Source organism: Netta rufina (genome assembly GCF_964035555.1).
Source record: "Netta rufina genome assembly, chromosome: 3".
Lineage (NCBI taxonomy): Eukaryota > Metazoa > Chordata > Aves > Anseriformes > Anatidae > Netta > Netta rufina.
Genome location: NC_140125.1, coordinates 9896719 through 9916633, shown reverse-complemented (window position 1 = coordinate 9916633; position 19915 = coordinate 9896719).

Genomic DNA, 19915 nt, shown 5'->3' with positions numbered 1-19915 from the left:
TTCTAGTATTCTACTGATGTCAGTGATGTTACCCTGAGTGTGAATTTGGCCCCATTGTTCTAAGGCTAATAGAGATTTTTTATAATGAAAGTGGATCATAAAATATTCTCAGATTTTCATCTGGTTTTGCTTATAGTAATTATCCTTTCCTGGAGCTGAGTAGTAAAGAAAATATTCATATTCTCCAGTGTCTGGTATAAATTGCAGTGCTTGTTTGCCGCAGCCCAGGACACAAGTTACAGGCAGAAATTGGTGCATTTACCCATGTGCATATGGCCAGAGTTAGTCACTTTCTGCATGTGAGAAAAAGCACAGCAAAGGCTTTTGAAGGTGTCTAGTATCAGTGCTATATCAATGAAATGCGTTGACTTTCTGTGGCTTTTTATACTTCAGAAGGAAACTTTTCTGGCAACCAGTGCACCAAGATAACATTTAATTCCATCTTTTATTATTAATGGAGACAAAAGATGTTGTTCTTCACGGGTTTCCACGATTTTGAAATAATATATGTAAGGCCTGCAGAATTAATACTGAAAGAGGAAGCCAGCATATTTTTGTTGTCAGTTTGCACCCAGCTAGGCCAGAGAAGACTGGGATGCGTTTGCAGTAAAATCAGAACAGAGGAGTCATTACCAATGGTTCTTTCTCCTGACTTGAAATAGCACACCTATAGGTGTGTGCAGCTGCGACTTCACTGCTATGGTTTTGGAGACAGATGCTGGCTGTCTCTGCCTGGCTACTCTTGGATTTCATTTGCTGTGTATTACATCTAATGCTCTCAAATTTGTCTTGGGCATTGTCTGCAAAAACATCAGGAATCAGAGGAGCTTGCTTGAACTAAAGTGCTACTTTTCAGTGCAATCTTTCTGTTACAAATATGAGGAACATCAATGGAAAATCCTAAATGGATATAGGATGTGTCCTGAAACACCGTTTAAGGAGTAGAAGGAACTTTATGTGCCGTAAGTTGCTTCATAACAAATCATAAGGCTCAGAGTATATAGCTGGAGCCCTCCATCCCTCTCTAAACCAGCATGATTTCTCATATATCCTTGTTAAACAAATCTTTTGGTCTATTTTAAATTGCCATGGAATATTGACTGAAAAGGATTGCTTGTGATTTACAAAAAGGCATCAAACGTTTCAGGACTTTGACCTCCTCAATAAATGTTTAAATAAATAAGTGTGAAACTGATGGTAATGGAGCTGGTACTGCCTCTTTAGCTTAAGAAATCTGTCTCTCTAAGTGCATTTGAAGCTTCATCTAGGGAAACCAGCCTTCAGAGTCCATAAGAACTGTAAGAAACCATGGTGTGGACTGAGCTCGATCTATCTGAGCTCAGTGGCCTCTACCCTAATGCACATCAGCAAGGAATTTGGCCCTCTGGATATTTGATGAAGAATAAAGACCACAGACTACCTCTGTGGTGTTGAAAGTGGGAGTTATTCTTGAAACAGAAATGCTGATATTGGATCATCCCTAAAAGTAGTGGTGAAGGCTATTCTGTTATTATGCAATTTTCTTTTCTTTCTGTTGAAAGTAGGGGTGGAAGAAAATGCAGAGATTGACCCTGTGCCCATATAAATAGCCTATCTGTGAAAACCATACTTCTTGATGAAAGGAAGATCATGTCCTAAGCAAACAGATATGATGTGCACTAATAACAAAAAAGAAGAAAAGGAAAAAATGAGAAAGAAATAGAAAGAGAGAAAAAGAGAAAGAGAGAGAAAGGAAGAAGGGAAGAAGGGAAGAAGGGAAGAAGGGAAGAAGGGAAGAAGGGAAGAAGGGAAGAAGGGAAGAAGGGAAGAAGGGAAGAAGGGAAGAAGGGAAGAAGGGAAGAAGGGAAGAAGGGAAGAAGGGAAGAAAGAAAGAAAGAAAGAAAGAAAGAAAGAAAGAAAGAAAGAAAGAAAGAAAGAAAGAAAGAAAGAAAGAAAGAAAGAGAAAGAAAGAAAGAAAGAAAGAAAGAAAGAAAGAGAAAGAAAGAAAGAAAGAAAGAAAGAAAGAAAGAAAGAAAGAAAGAAAGAAAGAAAGAAAGAAAGAAAGAAAGAAAGAAAGAAAGAAAGAAAGAAAAAGAAAAGGAAGGAAGAAAGAAAAAGAAAAGGAAGGAAGAAAGGAAGGAAGGTTCTCTATCTATGTCTTTGTTCACAAGCATGAGGGAAAGCAGTTGAATTTACTGTATGTTTTCTGGAAATCTATGGGAGTCTCTTAAAGACAGATGATTAACTAAAGAGCTCGCTCTCTTGCTGGCTTTCTCCTAATACAAGATCAGTGTTTAAGTATCCTTTTTCCTCTAGAGTTCAGGATCTGATTTCAGATGGCTTTAGAGTTAAAAAACAGGCAGAAGTTTCAGTGGAATAAAGTCTCCCTCAGTGTTCATGTGAGAAACATCAACTGGACGTAGGTATGGGTACTTCAGGGCACACTTCATGCTTTTCTTCAGAGTTGTATCTACTGATCAGGTATCTAGCAACTCCTTTTCTTTGCCATCCATTTACCTGTCAGGCCTTCAGAGAGCACTCTGTGACTTCAGTGCATCTCTGCTGTCACATAAAAATGGCTGCACGTATTCACAGACTGAAAATACCAAAGTGTGAAGGAGGAGATAATTCCTTTAGTGGTAGGGAAAAGGCAAAGACTCTCTCTCTGAGCTTTCAAATTTAGATTGAGGGAAAAAAAAAAAAAAAAAAAAAGAATAGTCTCCCAGTGATGTCTCCATGTAGTGATGTTCTGCTGAAGGATGACCAGTTTGTCTCTATTTTTAACAGGTGTGGTGATGCCCCGTTACCCTTAAAAATGGTTGAAGTTTGAGCAAAGCTTTCCCAATGAAACTCGAAACCAGGAGAAACTGCCTTCTTCAGGAGGTCTAATAAAAACTGCAATTCAGGCAAGTTGTGCTGATATTTGCAAGCTGGGGCCAGCTTTAGTGCGAACACAGGAAATTTAGTATAACAGGTGGAAACCAGGTAGTGCTTGGTAATGCCACATCATGCTGCTGCTGGAGTCAGTGCAACTCAGTAATTTGACATTGGAGATTTTAGATGGATGTAAATTGCAGAAATTTAATCTAGTTCTAAGGAAGCCGAATACATCAGAATCAAAACCAGGACTGATTGCTAATCCACAGGAACAAATGCTATCCATTTCCACGCTGATCTGGTTGAAACCAAGAGTTACTAAATTGTTTCCAAGCCTCAAGACCAAGATTTTTTCTCTTGCTTACAGCAATCTGTACTTTATATCAACATCTCTTGTTGAGATTCTTGCTCCAATGAGGTACTAGGGAAATTCCAGAGACATTGAAGTGAACAAATGTTTCATTATTTTAAAAGAAAGATGGAGGTGTCCCCTTTTTCCCAGACTCCTCAAGCAAATATAGGCTAGTTAACGTGACATCAGTTCCAAGACAATTGCAAGAATATCAGATGACTGGAATAGTCAAAATCTAGTTAAAGAGATGGTGACATGAATGACACCAGTCAGTATAGTTTTGATATTATATAGTTTGTATTTGTACAAAACAGTTCTAAAACATTGCTACGTGTGATGTAGCACATATTAAATGACTAAACTGACGTATCTGAATGGAAAGGTGTCAGGAGGGTATTTTTATCAAGGCTCTGAAATGATTCTTTCATGTCCTTGGGCTGTTTATTATTGATATCAAGGATTTGAAAGAAAAATAAATAAATAAATTAGCTGCTAGAAAAGTTGCAGATACATCGTAGTGGTAAATAAACAAGATAGGTCAAGTCTGCAAGGCAAACTGCATCACTTGGTAAACTAGCCTCCTCTGAACATGTGTTTTAAAACAGCAAAATGCAAGGTCATATATTTGAGAACAAAGGCTACAAATGATAGTTTACATCCTGGAAGCAGTGACTGTGAAAGCCTCGTCCCAGATACAGGCTGTGGGCTTTGTCAATGCATACATGCAGACATACATAAATCCTGTCCCAGCCGTTCTAAAATCTGTTTGTGTTAAATTTATATAATCGGTCGTTCTTAGCCAGACCATTCAGTTCTCAGCCACTGTGCAGACTTTAGTGAAAGTTTGGCTGCCTGGGACAATTTTTGGATTTTTCCAGTAGCTGGGAACAGGCAGGAAGCATCCAATTTTGAATTGGGAACTTAGTTGGTGCTTTTTGACCTGAAATGCCTTATCTGCAGCAAAGATCCTGCGATTATGGATTGTGAACGTTGCCACTTATCACATCAATTACCTGATGAGGGGTCTAGTTTCAGGGCTGTTCTGCCAATTGTAAATGAAAAAACAAGGCTGTGTAGCAGACAAAATGTTCAAGATATCACTAAAGATCTGTTGGATAGATGGTGATCTTGGATTGGAAAGATCATTGCTTTCTTGAAGCTCGTAAACCCTTCAGGGCTGAGCAGCTCACATTGTTCTTCCTTTTATATACCAAAGAATTTGTCAGGTATTCAGATGGTAAGAAATGTCAGAGTTAAGGTTATCTGTGCAACCTGAAGTCATTTCCCTTGTGAGCGGGGATTAAGCCTCTCATTGCATGACCCTTACTGATTTTTCCGCAGGTCCTCTTAATGATTTTCCACTCGCCTTTTTTTTTTTTTTTTTTTTTTTTAATGCAGGCTCCCAGGTCATGCCTGACTTTTGAAAGTGCAACAGAAACTGTAAGTCACCAGGGTACTCTCGGAAAATATCCTGTTGGGTCATCACCAAGCAGATAAGCTGCTAAAAATAAGCATCAGCCAGCCCCACAGATGGGGATATACCACAGGTAGGGAGCCAGAAGGGATTTCCTTACCCTCTTGGACTTCCCACCCCCTCCCATATAACACCAGGAAAATATTTCAAAGTCTGAGTAGGCTGGAGTGGAGAGGGTTGGTACTGGCGGTGAGAAGAGCTTCTTGGCTCTGCTGCAGAGTGGGAATAGGACAAGCTACAATGCAGAGTTCTGTTGGGTTTGGTTTTCAGTCCATAAGCAGAGTGCTCAGCAAAAGCAGCCTGGATGTTAGAGTGCCCTTTGTGAATGGTTTCTGTTAACTATAGGAGAAGCTGCAGCACTCTGCACTGAAGACTGCGGTGTCATTTCTATGGAGGTGCTAACTTGTAACCCATAAACTGGGTACAAATATTGGAAAAAATATTTTCTTAAGCTCTAGAAAGCATCTTGTTTTTCTCAAGCAAGTAGATGTGACATTTTAACAAAGTATGTCTGTGACAGCCCTCACCCATGCAGACCATTTTCCTATACTATCTTCCGAGCTGCTTTGCCCTGCTCTAACACTTGTGTTGTAGAGGCAGGAAGGCTCCTGGATTTCCTGTCTTTACCCAGTGAACACCACTTAGCATCCAGCCAGAAGTCTTGATCAGTATGAAAACAATATTGAATTTTGTGGGTCTCATTTATTTAAGAGGGTAAAACGCCTTTCTTTTTGAAGTGCTTCTCTTTAGCTTTCATTTCCTGTGCATGGAGTAGCTTTGTCTTGAGTACAATAATTAAGTTGTTGACCTTCCTTAGAGGTCAAATGTAGCTTCCCTTTAGAGACAGATAAAAACAAGCAATAATAGATACTTTAACTGGTCTAAGATATTTGCTCTGCATATCTGTGATGTTTCTGTAATTTTTGTGGATATTTTTTCCCATGATAATTCAGGACAAGATGCTGTCGATCCATTTATTTTGGTGGTGGATATGTGGTATTTATTCAAGTAGTCTTTTCCCCATTCTTTTTGAGGTGAAAAAATATTTCAATGTAACTACAACAAAGATCATGATCGTGTATGCTCTAATGATAATGTTTCGTGTGATTTTTTTGCATGGCTTTTTACTCTTTTTAATTACTCTTTTTTTTTTTTTTTTTTTTTTTTTTCCACTAATTCTCCCAGATTGTTTTGTGTAGCAGGTAGTGTTCCTAGTAGCCCAAGTTGTGTTCTACATTGTATATGAGATCATGCCAGCAATTCAGCTCACAGTAGCTGGAACTCTATGAGTAAGCAAGACATTTGGATTATCTGCTTAAACTCAGTAAGTTTTATTAGTGAGCTTAACTTCTTTTGTATAGAAGTTTGAGATCTTGCCCATGGTATGGAAGCTAGGGGTGGAGGGGGGGAACCACGTTATCCTTTACAAAATGGGCAAGCAGTAGAAATCCTCACATGTGGAAGAAGCCCGTTCATTCTGGTGATCTGGGGCTTTATTGCTGGTCTGTGCTAATGGCCATAGATGCTAGGACTGAACAGCATGGTGGAGGAAGGAAAAACTTATATAGGCATTCCACCACCTGTACTGGAACAGGCTGGGCCTGCCTCAACACTTCTGAATTCTTAAACACAGTGTTCTAAACCCTCATATTCCCTATACCTTTCTCTTTAATTCCAGAAGCCTCCTTCAGGCCTTTACTGCTCCTTTTTTCTCATGCAGACAGTAAAATTAAGTTTGAAAGTTCAATGTGTATATGGCCATAAAAAAGTCCTAATGTACATTTAGTCTTGGAGGCAAGAGAGCAAAGTCACATCACAACTGAGACCAAGTGTTCACTCCATCTCTTATTCTTGCAGCACTTTGTAGCTCTTAATACATGAGCAATCCCTTCCTCGTTCACCAAAGCCCTTAAATTCATGCTACCGTCCCATCATGGTGAATTAAAGTTAAATATGCCTTAATGAAAGGGGGGCTAAGTGGAAAGTCAGTCCAAAGCAAAGCATCTTTTTTGTTCAAAACTAAAAGAGCAATGCTGGTATCTAATTTTGGACCCCTGGGAAATGCTTCGACACTGAAGTGGTCAGCACCATGTAAAAACTTAGTGAGAGACTGGCATTCTCCACTGCCTACAGTCATTCAGACTTGGGTTGGCACCCCTCAAAACCCCTAAGTAGAAGCTATGGTTGCAGTCCTTTCAGCCATTTTAGGACTTTGTAGGTAAATGCGGTCCAGCGGCAGCAAAAGGCAGTTCTGTTTTTAATAAAGATTAAAAAATATTTTTGAATGACCCTCCTTGTTCCTTACTATTATACGGTATTAAAATATAAGAGCGCAGCCAAGGAGAATAGAAAACAAAGAGAAAAGCCTTTAAAAAAAATTCCACAATTTTATATCCTTTCCCTACTAACCCACCACAGAATTCAAGGGTGGGGGATTCGAGGGCTGAAAGAATCTTCATATGGTGCCAAAAATTCCCCACAGATCTCTCTGGTCCCTCCGCATTTGGCTATTTAAAGCAAACACATTGTGTTTTAGATGCTAGTTTAGATCCATTTTCCATATGAGGAGGTGGGATGTAATTAATTAGTTGTTCTTTTGATTTCTGAGTATCGCATGTACATTGCACAAGGGCATGTACTTTCGACAGAGGCTAGAAAAAGGAAATAAAATACAAGCTGCACCACTTAAGTCTTCTTGGTACAAATGATGGATCAGCAGGGGATTATCATGTGTATTTTATTGCTACCAATGCTGATTGAGTCACTTGAGTGTTAATACAAACCTAGAAAAAAAAGTCTGGATGGAATCACAGTAACAGTGTTTAAAGTGTTTATTTTAGTCATAATTGCACTGTTTTTATATAAAGCCTTTGATCTGTAGGTTGAAAAGAGGCAAAGCCAGTAGTCCACAGTAGAAGCAACCGAATAAACTTCTCTGTAAAGTTTAAGAAAAAAAAAAAGTCCACAGTCAGATATGCACTTGGACGTACACAGCAGGGAGATGAAATCCAGATTCCAGCAAACTGAAAAACACAGCTCATTGCCATCCCAACTAATGACGTCCCTCTTCTGAGGACATGGTAAGTTTCAGTTGCACAAGCCCTTCATCATCTTCATCTCTACCTAGATACCCTCTTGTATTGGGTAGAAACATACGAACATTAGCACGTGGCTGCTCTTTTCTTTACCTTTTTCTTATGCACAGTTTTCTGAAACGATTGCTGGAAGATTTCACACAGGCTGACTCTCCTCAAGCCCTCTCTGAATGAGCAGAAGAAAAGACAGGTTCTTTTGTGGGGCATTTCAGAGCCAGAGCCTACCGCAGTGGCACCAAAATGCTCCTGAATAGTTTCCCTCTGTCTTAGCTCTGGGAAGAAGCCAGGGATGCTATAGGCTAATAGGGGCCTATGTGAATCCTCCCATCAGTCGACTGTCCCATGCACTGCTGGTATATGTATGTTATTACAGAAGTCAATCACACTTTAATGACAAATGTTTAAAAAATTAAGCTATAAAATTCTTAACTCAGTTATTAACTTTAAATGAATTGTTTAGGTTGTTTCCTCCCACGCACCCCACCCCATTAACTTATTCTTGAGGGAAATGTATTTATGGAGCCATGTGCTTCTCACATGGCTGAATCTAAAAATAGCTAAAGAAAAAAAAAATCATTCCAGCTAAAACTTAATTTAAAATCCAGTCCACCAGCCTAACACACTATAACTGGTTTCTTAGACTGGTTTCTATATTTGTAATGATAGCCTTGACCAGTCTTTTGAGTGCTGATAGTTTCTGGATTTCCCATACTCTACTACCATTTAATAAGGTATATATGTATATACATTCCTGAACCTAAGAACCCCCAAATTACTTGTGCAATAGGCAAACTTATTTTCTCTCATAAATGCACATGTACACCACAGAGATAGTAGTCAGTCCAGGTTTCTTGGTTCTTGGTTGTTTTTTCTTTTTTACTTGTTTGTTGGTTTGGGTTGGTGGAGTTTTGTTGATTTTATTATTTTATTTTTTTTGAGGGGGGTGTGTAGAAAGGTTTATCAGGCACTGAAAGCACTGAACTGTTTTTCCCAGGATCTTTTAGTCAATGATCGACAGATCGGATGCTTCAAAAGGTCTGAATCCTTATGGGTCAAATCCCTCTTCCGTTTAATTCAGTATGAGTTTTGACACTCATTTTAGAGAAGCCAAAACTGTAGCCCGTAACGGACAATTATGCAAGCCCTGGATGAAAGGGATGTTTTCTCCTTGCCCTAGATAATTAAGCCAAATGAAGAATCTTTCCATTCCCATCACTAGTTTATTTTTTTAATTGGTCTTGAGATGACTGCGTCTTGAGCACCAAGGTCTGAAATCCTTTAGAATAGAGATCTTCAACCTGTGGCTTACAAATCTGTGGGGCAGCAACAAGCGGCTAAGAAAAGCAAACGTATTGTCAGTAGGCTCAGGAACTGCCCAGGAATCTATATGTCTAGTGAAAAAATGCAGCAATCCACATTAAAAGCGAGATGGAAAACCACTGATTTAGCTAATGTTATGCTATCAATGGAAGAAATGTAGGTCTCATAAAAATGCTTAGATTTGCGGAGAATTTTTTTGTTCTGGTTTCAGCTTTTTTCAGTCTGAAACCCTCCACTCATTTCTACAGTGCTAGGCATTATTTATGAAAAAGCATACTCCTTTTTGCTTATAGATGTCATGTGCTTTAACGATGCTGCATTGTCTCCATCCAGTAGTACAGAAGAGGTCATTTCCCTTTGTGTAAAGCAGTGGCTACTTTAACATGACATTAGGCTGTCTGCTGGCACATCTGCTTCGGTCCCTGATCCTTGTCCTTCTGGGTCCCTTTTCAAGTAGCAAAGTTCTCTCGACCTTGGTTATCATGTGGATTTTTTCTGTACCTGGTTTCTGGTTTTGACACAAAGTCAGTACTTAAAGTGCCGGCTGAAATGACAGCAAAAGAATATTTTCAGCATTATTTTCTCCCCAAGCATCACAGCTTTTTCTTCTGAGTGCTTCTCCCCAGACAATTCCCTCTTGTTCACATTGGAACCAAGTTTGGTAGAGTCCCCTTACCATTACGCAGTGTGTGGGAGTATTTTTGCCATGTTGTTTCTGCTACATTTTCTACGTGAATCTCTTCATTGCTGTGTTGTCTATCTGGAATGCAATTTGTTCCTCTTTTCCCTCAGCTTTATTTAACTTTATCAGTTTAGTTTTATCTGCCAAATTTAACGCATTGCTTCTCAGCTTCTTCCCCAGTTGTTAATAGGTGTGGCAATCCAGAGAGCTTTGCTCCAACTAAAGACTAATTTGTGTGCGTGTATTGTTCTATGGGTTGGGATTTTTACTGTTTGAATTGTTTTCAGTCAGTGGTAGACTTTTGTTCTCTCTACTATGACTGTTTAGTTCATAAATAGTCACTGGGAAGTCTTTCTGCAAGGCTGAGTAGGCTTTGTCTCTTACTTTCCTGAAACAACTGAAGAGTGCTAGTGGACTTTTATGTCCTGTACCTGCTTTGCACGTAGATTTTCTATTTCTGCTAGGGGTATGATTTTATTTTATTTTTTTAACTGAAGCTGTTAAATTAGTGAAAGTCCTGACGAAGGTGCAATATCAGCAAAATGCGCTTTATACTGTTATAGTTTACTCCTGTGAATTGGGATGTGCATCGTCTCTACCTGCAGAGAGGGGGCAGTTGCACCACACCGTTTAAGTACACGGGCTTCATCCGATATAAAAACGTGTGTTGTTTAGCCTCAAGGAACTATTGGGAGCTAAAGGGGCAGAAATCCAATTTAAAGCATTTCAGTAAATGCAAGCTAAACACTCGTATTAACACAATTATTTGCTAGTGGAATTTTACCATCGTTGGAGGGGGTGCGGTGCGCGCTGCAAGAGGCAGAAAATTCAGAGTTAGCACTCCCCTGTGCACCATCGCCTCCTCTGCGTGCGTGTGCTGGAATTGCTGCTCTGTTGCAACACACTGGGGCTCTGGACTGCTTGCAGGTCATGTGTCCGGCCCAGTTTCTGCAGCCTCAACTCCAAGCTAAAGGTACCCTGCAGCAGCAGACGCCAGCGCAGACGAGGCTCCCACACGCAGGTTTTTGGCCTCTCCAACGCAGGCGAGCCAGCGCTGCTGGCTGCAAGCGCTCAGAGCGCAGGAGCCGGGAGCTGAAGCCTGCAGCTACCGGGGTTTGTCTTCCTCTTTGGAGCTGCTTTGACTTCGTTTTGTAATTACGAGATTAATCATGAGAACAGAATGACTGATAACAGTCCAGGCTCCACTCCCCCCCAGCCCCCAGTGATTAAATACACAGGCAAAAGCTTGTGCGTGGCCCAAACTCAGCACAAATCCAAGGGATTAGAGGCAGGTATCTGAGGACAAAACCTGGCTTGCTGTTTGGCAGGGACAGGGATTTGGAAACCCCATCCACCACCACATCCATGAAAAATCAAAGGACAACAAGCAGTAGACAGAAGTTCTGTTCTCTTTGAAGTGAAGAGCTGCCAAAATGTTCATGTCAGGCTTTCTCTCTCTCTCTCTCTCTCTCTCTCTTTTTTTTTTCCTTTGGACAGGCAGAGCTGGGTTGCAGCCAAGCTGTTCACGGCCTCGCCTGCACCCAGGGAGCACCCAAAACCGAAAGTGCAAAGGGTTTATTGGGCATGCACGTGACTGGGGGAGCCCCGCGACACACTGCGTGAGTAGGGGGGATGTTGAAACATCTGATGATTTAGAGCATTTCCTTCAGCATCTCATTTCCATTAATGAAACTACTGGCAACAAGGTAGTCCATTTTTATTTTCATTTGGTTTGAATTTCTAAAAAGCATAATTTCAGCGATTTTTCTCTGCTCTTCCCCGCACACACAAAAATTGCTTTAGACAGGAAGAATTTTCTAAATTGAGTTAGACTCGAATCAAATAAATGAAAACCTATTTTTAAAAAGCACTGTGGTACTTTGCATTCTTAAAAAAAATTCTTGTATTCCCACTTGTTTTTCAGTAAACTTTCATCGTTCTGTTTAAAGTTCTGCAAGTGTGAATATTCATATTTCAAACATCTGGCTTGCAAATCGAGCATTTCAGAAGTACCATATCCTCGCTTACTACAGAATCGGCAGTAAAACTTCAGCAACAACCAGCTCTTTTCCTTGCCAAGGGCTGGTTCTGCGTTATTCACACAAACAAGCTTTTTTTCCATTGACTGGAATGGGAGCAGAATCCATCCTGAAGCAGTGGCCCCCTGGTTTAATCCATGACAAGAGACAAACAAATAGACCCTTTGAAATGAGTTTTGTCTTTTGTGCCCCATTTGTTGTCTGAAGCAGGTGTCAATTGGATCTTTTCCTGTCTGCCTGTGGTTGAAAAGCAACATGTTGTACTTAAACCCACTTGTAAATTGTAGCGTTTTACAGACGAACCCCCCTAGGGATCTACTTAAAAAAGCTGTTTGAGGTAAAGCGCCAGAAGTCAAAAAGGGTTAATTTGCTTTTTTTTTTTTTTTTTTTTTTTTCCCCTTCTCTCTCTTTCCATTTTTCATTCTGTTTCAAGTTGTTTCTTGTTTAAAAAAGATCTCTTTAGTGTCTCCATATAGAGTAAAAAAAATCCTTGGTGTACAAGAGTCTGATCCTGCCTGCACTGAATTTCATTTATTTGTAAATTTTTGGAAAGAATTTCCTTTTATAGTGGGCCCAGTCACAAACTTTCTCAAACTTTCTAGTTTCTTGAGCCAATAATCTTATCACCCACCTGCTCTGTGGGTTTAGCACTAGGAATAGCTTCAGTGTTTCTTAACCTGGTGAAGAGGCAACTCTGGATGGAAAACTACCAAGGGCTGGCCCGATTGTGCTGCCATTTGCTCAGACCAGGGGACTAGCCAGGAAACAACCACCAGCAGCAGCTTCAATAGCAACAGTAAGCCCATACGCCCCACATTTCAGGAAAATGACATTATGCATTAAAAATGCACTAGAAACATATAAACTATGAAGTGATATTACGGCATAAAAGGGACAACGGTTATAGCCAGCACAGTAGAAGGATAAAGACCATGATTGATCAGAGAGGGCTGTGCTGTTGTTATTCAGAGATGCTTACCCATTTTTCCACCAGTCCTTCTGAAGCCTTCCTCCCTTGAGGATTTGTGTAGTTATACCACCTCCTGATGCTGATTTTCACCGTGACAGTAGAACAAGGCCAGTAGTTGATTAGCAGCAAATAGCTGTCTCAGACAGCAAGGTGGAGCTCCAGCTATTGCTTTTTCCACGCCGTTTTGCTGCTGTCTTCAGGGTACGTGAGGAGCAAACATCTACAGACAGGTCAGATGCCCTGAACAAACACGTGCTTTGATCTGCAGTGTGTCACCCGTTCAACCTACTTTCCCTCGCTCCCTCCCAGCCCTGTGGCTCCAGTTTGGAGCAATTTCTCCAGAATGTCTGCCTCCAGCAGGACCAAGAATTCCCTGGGCACTTGTGGGTGTCCCTGCTTTCCTCCCACTTGTCACCAGCATGCACCAAGTGTCAGGTCTGCTGTAGATGCTCTGGAACCCCCTGTGCACTGGCCACCTCATCCAAACCACTGAGATTTTCACATCCCACCGTGGACAGCAGGTGAAGCTGTTGCTGTCCAAACTGTGCTTGTCCAAAAAAGCGTGATTGAAGTTGGGTAGCAGAGGACTTTTTCTTAAATACTTGAGCTGAAAGGCCCCAAACTCTTATTTTATTTTATTTTATTTTATTTTATTTTATTTTATTTTATTTTATTTTATTTTATTTTATTTTATTTTATTTTATTTTATTTTAATTTTATTTTATTTTATTTTATTTTATTTTATTTTAATTTCCCTCTCCATTGCTTTATTTAACATAATATCATCATCCTTTAAAGGGACGTTTCAAATTAATCCCATTCTCTATTGCCTGGGATATTTCACAGGGACTCTACCACTGTTTGCTATTATGACTTTCACTGTTGGTTCTAGGCTATCACAAACCTGGGCTCCACTTTAGTAAAGCTGTTCTGACAGAGGAAACAAAACCCAGCCTGCACTTTAGCTCCGGTGCTGTGAATATCTAACCTAACTGCCCATCTTTAGTCCAGTACACATGAATTTAAGGCCTCAGCAACTTATAAAAAATAGAGAGAGAAGGGGCACGTGTACAGGTTTAAATGATTTCTTCACCTGCAGTAATAACTGAGCCTCTTCCCACGGTTTCCCTACAGCATGCCAAATGGCTGAGTAACAGATATGCCTCCACTGAGCACATTGCCACAGTCCCTACAGAGGAGGTTTACTTCCCATAAGAGCTTTTTTTGTGCATCTCAGTGAACTTACATGGTTTGAAAGACTGTTGCCAATGTAGCAGATCATTCGGACATCTCTGCAGGGATTTATACCATTTGTCATTGGGCTTGGACTTGGGGTACCAATGGGCTCAGCATCAGAGCCTCAGAGAAAGAGGTAAATAGCAGGGGAAAATCTGTCCTCTTGCTCCATGTTTCTGACACTTTTGTTAAACAAAGTCTCTGTAATGACAGGACTGTGGCATTTTTCCAGTTGGTTCAGTACACAGAGTGACGTACTTCAGAATTATTTGCTGGAGATTCCATTATGGAAAAGAAGAGAATATTTATCACTGATACTGTTTAGCTCCTAAAGCACTGGCTCGAAATGGAGCTGAGAGATGTCAGGGTAAATTCAGCACTCAACTGTTACAGGCGTTAGAGTGCAGGATTCAAAAATGATCGTTTTATTGATGTGGTATACTTTTGACTTGCCAAAGCACTGCACAAAGATATTAGGAAATCCAGAGCATCAGCCATCAGGGAGAGGAACTGACATAGTAAGGAAAATAAAATATAACCCCTGAAGAGTCCCTATTCAGGAGGCATAACCAGACTGGCAAAATCTTCAGCCCTGACAGCGCAGCAATAGGCTTCAGCACAACTCTCTGCCTCTCGTGTGAAATCAGTTGTGCAAAGCCAGATGACACCACCTGAAGCCAACAGCACACGAATTATATTCTATGTATGTTCTCTGTAGGAGTGAAAGGTTCCCAGCATTGGAGATAGCTAAACTCTTTTTTTGGGGGGTGGGAGGAGGAGAGACAGCCCTTCATCTCACTCATCATCACTGCATTTGCTGCAAAATCGTCCTTTCTCATCCCTGTGAGTTAGCCGCTCAGCTGGCTTTCTGATTTGTTTTAGTTTTCAATTAAGTTCCCTGCTTCCAGTGTTACAAAAGTAGCCTTGAAAAAAGGCCAATAGCAATCCAGCAGTGTGATGTTTTCCCTGGGGAAATAAAGGGGTTGGAAATCATAGGTGTGGAAGGTGTGAAATGCTCTATTTATCTCTCTCTTTTTTTTTTTTTCTTCTTTTTTTAATTATCAGAGATGCTGCTGATCTGCTACACCGCTGAACACAAGACGAGACATGTCAGAAGTTGCTGCCCTGCTCAAGCCTCAGTCATACAACCCCTTCCCATCAGCTGGGCCAGCAGAACTGAACCTCCTGGCTGTGCTCTCAGCCCCATCAGACGTGCCCGTGTAAAGCTCCTTCTCTGCAGCACCCGCAGACAGCCTGCGTAGGTATGTGCAGGGTGAGCTGTCACCTTATTCATTATTAAATGTAATAATTTAAGCTTACCGATGAATTTGGCCGAGCCAACTTAACGGATGAGCCAACTTAATGGGTGAGCCAATTCAATGGCTCGCTGCTGCCAAAATGTGAGCCTGCCTCCCCGCTCCAGGCTGCGGGGCCGGCTCTACCAAATGCCTGGCACTGCAGCCAGCAAAACCACCGGGAAGGTGTTTGCCTCGGCTGAGGGGCTGCGTCTCGACGAGGGTAACTCAATCAGGTGGCTGAGCCCCGCAGCGCCCGCCTCAGCTAAAAACCCATGTCCTTTTGCAGCAATAAAACTGTGCTGGCGGGAAAGGAGTTTGCTGGTTTTGCTGTGTTTCTCTAAAGAGGCAAAAATGCCTTGTGGCAAGCGCTTATGAATGTCAGCAGAACTGAGGCTCTCTGGGCACTTCTGAAAAATGTTGCCCAGTATGCCGATTCCCACAGCCTCGTACTGCCGCGTCTTGGCAAATGCTGCAGTGCAGTTGCACGTCATCAGTACACAAATGCGCAGCATGTTGAAAAGTGAAAATGTGGGCGAGTGGAAAATAAACAGAATTTGGTATTAAAAAAATAAATAACAGGTGGGAAACTGGGCCAGACTGTTTTCTCCATTTCCATATTCCATGATTGAGACTTCTCATTATACGTTTCTGCTTTTGCTTCAAGTTTTAATAAAGTGGCCGCTGAATTTCCAGCCTGTCACATGAGGCACTGCAAAATTCAGAAATCTTGACCCAGCCATTAGACCCAGCTGGTGGCAAAATATGTAGACGGGAAGGAAAGCGCTGGTCTAGCAGAGGCAGGAAAATGGAGACCTCTGAGCTAATCAGTTATTTTTAAAAGACAGTGGTTACTATTCAAGTAGTAATTTATCGAGATAAAGGGACCATGAGTCACAGAAAGACCTAGGTTGCCTGCAGGGGAAGGTTATTCTTTTTTTTTTTTTTTTTTTAAGAAGACCCTTATGTGTGCATTTGCAGCTTACAGCTAAGAGGTTGGAGCTAGAAGCTAATCAGCCATTCTGTCTCCTATCTGCTGATCTGCTGGTGTTGGGGGAAGGGGAATGTGGGCAAACAGGCATTAAATTCCACTGGCAGGCGACGGGAAGGTATTCCTTGATAAGCAGCATCCAAGATGATGAGCTGTAAAGCAAAGTCCCTGTAAGGAAGCAGGGGAAGAGGCAGGCAAAGCTTTAGCCATCTGTCTCAACCGGCCTTGCTCAATGCTCGTCAGAGCAGAGGTCACCAGCAACAATAATAACCCTCAAGAAGCCAGACGTATGCTTTCCATTCACCAATAATCTACAAAGCATCTTAGGGTGAAATCCTGGCTCCTCTGAAGTCAATGGGAGCTTTGCCAACGACTTCAGTGGAGCCAGGTTTTCATCCCAGATAATTTTAAAGCAACCCCCGGGCTTAAAGATAAAACAACAGCATCCTGGGAGTGGGCGCGGGGAGGAGTGAGCTGAGGAAGGCTCTACCAGCCACGTCTGGTCTGAAAAGCTGTCAGTCTTACAGACAGGACACCTCCACAGTCCCGAAGCAATACCAGGGTTGGTAATAAAGGGGCAAAGTGGACAAACAGGTAAGCGCCAGCATCCTTTAACCACCGAGATGAGTGGGGTGCAGGGCCCCACTGAGCCGTGGTGCTCTGACAAAAAAGGCACCTCACACCAGTTAATCTGCTGTTGCTCCCACCGCTGCCTCCTCCATCCTTCTGAGATAAAGCATAGACAGCACCATACGTTGTGTTATATCACACTGTATTTTTCCCTCTTTTTCTCTCTCCCCAGCCCCTCTCACACTAGCCTTGAAGGACGTCACCTCGTGGCACTCATCCAAAACAAGGATTTTTCACACTTGAGCAGGTACAGCTAACGTACTAATTATTTCAGTCAACAGGACCTCCCAGACTGCAGTGTCATTTGTCAGCTAGGCAATGCTTCGTTTCTCAGGAGTGGCACTCATGACGCCAAATGGTTGAGTGCCTTTGTGGTGATGTGGTGGGGTTTGCCCTGGAAAGTGCAGGTGCCAGGAACACCGGCAAGCAGGACATGCCAGCTAGGATGTGGCAAATCCAGCCCCAGCTTCTTGCCCTTGAGCACTGAAGGTGTCACAGTGACCATGGACAACTGTTGTGCAGTTTTTTGTTGACAGGACCATGACCAGAGTCTTGATTGACCCCGGAAACACCCTCCCCAGGAGAGAGTCTTCAACATGTGGTTGAGGCTGACAGGCACAGCCATATCCCCCTTTGGAAGCTGCACAATGAGGAGTGTAAGATCTGCAGGGCTTGGAAGAGGTAGATCAGACCCTGAGCTACTGCAGCTTGCTGATAACCCCACTGTCCACGTAGTGCACTTGTCCTATAGGAAATGTTGCATAAAATGTGAATTTAACTCTCTTTTAGTGAGCGTGGGCTCAGGGTGTTTCCTTTTGCACACACAAGAGGCTGGGAGTGCTGCACCCTGCTGAACACTGTCCACCTCTACCTTTGTTGCCAGTGGGAAGAGAAATGGAAGGGAGAAGCTGGAGGTGGAGGGGCGAGGCTGTCAAAGGAACACCCACCTGCTGATGTACCTCCCTGATGGGTGCCCATAACCACATCCCGGGAGCAGCATCCCCTGCAGCCTGCCGATGGGTCTCCTCCCCAGGGCATAGCCTGCCTTCGTTTTCCAGGGATCAGATGGTGGCTGCCAAGCAAGTTACTCGCTCAGCCTGGAGAAGTTTTTCCCTTTGCTTTTGAGTACATCTCCTCTACAGGTTGTGATTCTGTCTTCTGGATTCATCGATGAAGTCATCTGCTGATTTAACAGTGTCTGTGAATTGAAATCAGCATCTACAGAGCCCACGCAGACGCTCCCCACTCCCGCCACCCGTTCCCCCCAGTGCAGCCACGCAGGCAGTTTTGCCATAAGCCAGCGCCACTTTTGTGCCAGCTTTTCAATGGGAAGAGGTTTTGGCTTCTCGCTGCCATCCGCTTGCTGCTAATAGTAGCACTGCTCTGTCCCTAACTGTCTTTCCACAAAAGCTTAAAGCATAAAACTTAACGTCCCATGAGGAAATGTGCACCAGTTCGGGCCCATCTCATCTGGATTAAAGATGTCTTTAGCTTCAGTCTTTCATAAGGCGAGGGAGAACTTACATTACCCAGAGCTCAGCGGCAGACCCATGTGTGTTTCACCAGGCTGTCACTTGGACTGTTTCACATTACAGCCTCCCGTCTCTGGCCATTGATTTGCACTGGTGAGCCCCGAGATACGAAACTCCCATGCCAAGTTTCCACTTTGCTTCGACAGCTGGGATCCACTGACAGCCACCAGGTTAGGGACAGACCTTGGTACACCTGGAGGGCCGTTCTTCTGCCTTTTTTTCTGCCCGATTTTGCTAGCCTGCTTTCTTAGCCACCTCCTGCTTCGTGCTCGCTGCTGCTGGCATTGCCTGCCCGGGGATGCAGTTGCCGGCTGCCAGGATCACAGCGATGGCAGCAGGAGGAGAGCCCAGGCCAAGCGATGACATCTGAAGCACATCAGTGTTTTTATCTTCTCAGTGTTTTGATTAGCCCAAGGAATGTTTGGGTTAAAAAAAAAAAAAAAAAAAAAAAGAAAGAAAAAAAACATTTTTCTAAACCCACGTGACAGTCCCACAGGCTGTTATGGCTTTATGTAATATGGAATAGCTCCGTATGATTTTCCGGCATATCCGCGAGCACTGGTGCAATATCGGGTGTTTCTCAACGAGAGATTGCAGAGGGCTATCCCTTGCTGCAATGCACATGCGAGTCTCTACCCTGTGCAGTTGTTTGTGTACATCATTCCTGCTATAGTACTAATACAGACCAAGTTTTTGGATTAAAAGTCCTTAAATCTGAAGGGTTGGGTTTTGTGGCTTTAGGTCACACCTTTAATGATAATTCAGTGCAATTATTTTAACCATATTCCTGTCTGATGCCTAATACTTTGCAGTGGTTATCATTGGAAGGGAAACCTATCTGCCTGGAAGGGTACGAGGCATCATTCTGACTCAATCATGACCGCAGCCTTCAGCGGCACCAAGACCCGTAAGAAACCTCCCGCAAGCTCTGACCGCTCGCGCCCCAAACCTGCCAGATTCCTAGCGTGCCGCATGCAGAGGCTCCCCCTTCGTGCCTTGGTCCCTGCTGGTACTGCTCTCTGCACATCCTACCCTTGTGTGGCGGGAACACCACTGAGGGCATTACTCTTAGGCTGAAAATGTTTTGGGGTGGGAACATTTCTTCCCCATTTGGCCATTTCGATAGCAGTTTCAGGTGGTGCCAGCTCACACACACCCCTCCGCCACACACCTGCCCAGGCCATGATCACTTGTGTCCTCATTTTCACATGGAACGACCTGATTTGTGGAAAAGCAACCTCAAAGATGCCAAAACTCTCTTTTTTTGTTGTTGTTAGGTGACTTTATTTACGTTTCAAGTTCATTTGAGCTGTGTTTGTTCCTGTTACAGCGAGCTGGACCGTCAGCATTCAAAAGGGGCTCGGCTCCATCAGCTCCGGTGCCGGGATCCTGCCTCGCAGCAGGTGATAACCTAACCCTCACTTTCTTATATTTCCAAATGCA